This window comes from Gopherus flavomarginatus, assembly GCF_025201925.1.
Source record: "Gopherus flavomarginatus isolate rGopFla2 chromosome 13 unlocalized genomic scaffold, rGopFla2.mat.asm SUPER_13_unloc_4, whole genome shotgun sequence".
Lineage (NCBI taxonomy): Eukaryota > Metazoa > Chordata > Testudines > Testudinidae > Gopherus > Gopherus flavomarginatus.
The window spans coordinates 183,850-186,607 of record NW_026114612.1 but is presented as its reverse complement, the minus strand read 5'-3'; positions in this window follow the sequence as shown (position 1 = coordinate 186,607).

Sequence of the window (2,758 nt, the reverse complement as noted above, 5' to 3'; positions counted from 1 at the left end):
AGTGTTTTCTCCCTGTCACTTAGGGTTTGTAGTACGGACGCCATGAGCAGGACTCTAGGCTCTGCTTGAGGAATCCTGGCACAGGGGCTGGTGGGGGAGAAAGGATTGTAGATTCTGACCTGCACTTTCGAGAGGAGCTAATAAGTGAAGGGGGCATTTTTAACCTCTGCCCTGCCTCAGTGTCCCCTGGGCTGGAATTGTACATTTCAGAGGGCCAAATGAGGGGTGGTGCCACTTGATTAATGAAAGCCAGTAGCACTCCAGGGGAGGTTTGAACTCACAACTCCCTCTCAGCACTGCCATATAAGTACTGTGTGCTAACCAATTGCACCACTGGAGCACCTGCTAATTGGTATTCTCCCTAGGTTGATAATGGCGAGGAGTGACCCCAAAACATTCTCAGTGGACTTGAGAGCACGTAGCAACAAGTGGTGTACTTGGTGGGGTGGATTCTTCTTAAGGCTTCCAGGCACCATTTGACCCTTTTGTTCATCCCTGTGTAATAACAGAGCTGGTTAAGACTCACTGTAGAGTCTTGCTGCAGACCAACAGATCTGAAATAACTGATCACCAGGTCTAAGCATTAGTCCTGCTTTGGGACAGTGTCTCTCATCCAACAAACTACCCAGTCTGTGCTAGCAGTGAGGCTCCCTCACTAACAGCTGAAATCAGGGAGAGCTGTGTGAAGTGCAGGGCCCCAGGGTTGCCTGAACAGGGGGGAACAACATCCCAGGACTTTTAAAAATGGAAGGGCTCTGCCTTGCCACTTTGTAATGACCATAAGGGCGAGTCAGGGGGGAGGGGGCAAAGAGCAGTGAGCAGGAGGTAGGGTCTTGTGGGGAAAAGGCCGCACAGGAGTGGGGCCTTGGGGAGAAGGGGTGCTGCAGGGGCGTGGCCTCGAGTGGAAGGGATGGAGCTACTGTTCAGGCTCTGGTGGCGACTACTTTTAGGGAGCCTGTTCCGCTCCTGGAGGGACCACAAGACATCCCAGAGCAGAGAGGGTGGCCAGCAGAGTGGTGACGAGGGGAATGGCAAGTGGCCGGCAATGTTGCCAGACAGTGGAGGGAGAAAGGGGCTTTCCCCCCAGGAGGTGAGAGGTGAACTCTGGGTTTTCATTAACTCAGGGCAGCAGCTGTGGGTGAGGTGCAGTGGAGGGAGCAGCACATCCAAAGAGCTTTTGGTGTCTGGATTTACAAGCCGGAGGCAAAAGGCCACTGCTCAGCGGGCTGTGGGTGGATGTTTTGCTCATAGTGTTGTGTTATGAATCCTGATTGTGGTGTTTTCCCAAGTTAATACAAGGTGAGCTTTCTCCTTTTTCTTAAAGTTTCTTTTCTACACTCAGTGCGTGTGAGTGGGGAAAGTATCGCCTCTTAGAGGTACCCAGTGGCCAGGGCTAGTTTCCCCAGGTTACTGGGTGGGGGCTTAAGCAGATTGTGTGTTGTGTTGTTGAAGAGGAGCCCCAAGCACCCAGACAGGGAATTGTAACTTCAACCTTCAGAGTAAGAGCCAGAGGTGCTGCCAGCTGAGTTAGCCAGGCCGTCTAAACATATTAACCCCTTTCACCGCAAGAGCAAACACCGGGTACTTCTGTGCTTCTCAGCAGCTGGGAAAGAGCCTCTTGGGGGAAATCCTCCCCTCCTCTTGCCCCACCCTCAATTGCTCTGTGGCTTTTAAGCCTTCCCTTGGAGCTGTCAGCACCAGCTGCCTCTGCTCCAGATGCTCAGAGAAGGAGAGGTGTGCTGGGGTCCAGCCTGGGACTCTTCCTCCCTCCTGCCTATCCATGACTATTAAACCTGGGCAAGGGGAAGATGGTGGCAACTGGACTGTCGACTTGCTCTCTTTCACGTAAATCAATGTGACTCCTGGCCTATCCCTGCAGAAAGGTGTACTGCATCTGTGTCTGGTGTGAGCTCAGATCAGAGGAATTGGAGGCTACCTCCTGCCCTCCACTGGTTCCACTATGGAGAGAAATGTCCTCTAAACTGACCTCACTACAAACCTGCACCAGGGAGTTGTCATCATAGAAGAGTTTCCTCTGACAGTTGGGAAAATGGGACCAGCAGTTCTCAGGCCATCTGACACAATTAAAATACACCCCCTACACCAAACACTGTGTAGTCCAGAGGAAGGGAGCCAGTTCCTTTCACACTTTAACTGGGGACCATAAACACTAATCTAGCAGTAACAAGTGCCATGGAGCACTGCAAATGTGAAGAACAAGACTCCAACCTTATCATTATTCCCTGGCCAGGAGGGCCAGAAAGACAGGCCCTTCCTCCAGTCACCCTCTACCCATCAAGCCACCCTAAAGCTGTTAATGTGCGTTTCCTGAATGCACACCATGTCCAAGTCCAGCTTCTCCAAGTCACTGAACATCCTACAATCTCCTCCTGGGCCCTCCAATCCCTGCCACGTTCCACGTGGACACTTTTACAGATGCCCCTTCCCCAGTACTGCCCTCGCTCAGCTGTGGAGAGGAGCTTTTGTCCCCAGTCCCTGCCCCCTCTGGCACCCTCTCCGAGGGCCACCCTGCCTCACTCTCTTCCCACCATATTGGGTCAACCAATAAGTCGCATGGGAAATACAGCTCCCATCTCTGATTTTAAAAGGTCAGGTGGGCCAACTGGGGCAGAAGTCCATGCTCCATTGTCTTGCTGGGGATCTCAAAATCAGGGATTCACCTCAGGTAAAGGTGCTGCTGAGTTCCCAGAAAACAAGCCACCTCCACACAAAGAAAGACAAAAGGGCTGTTAAAGCC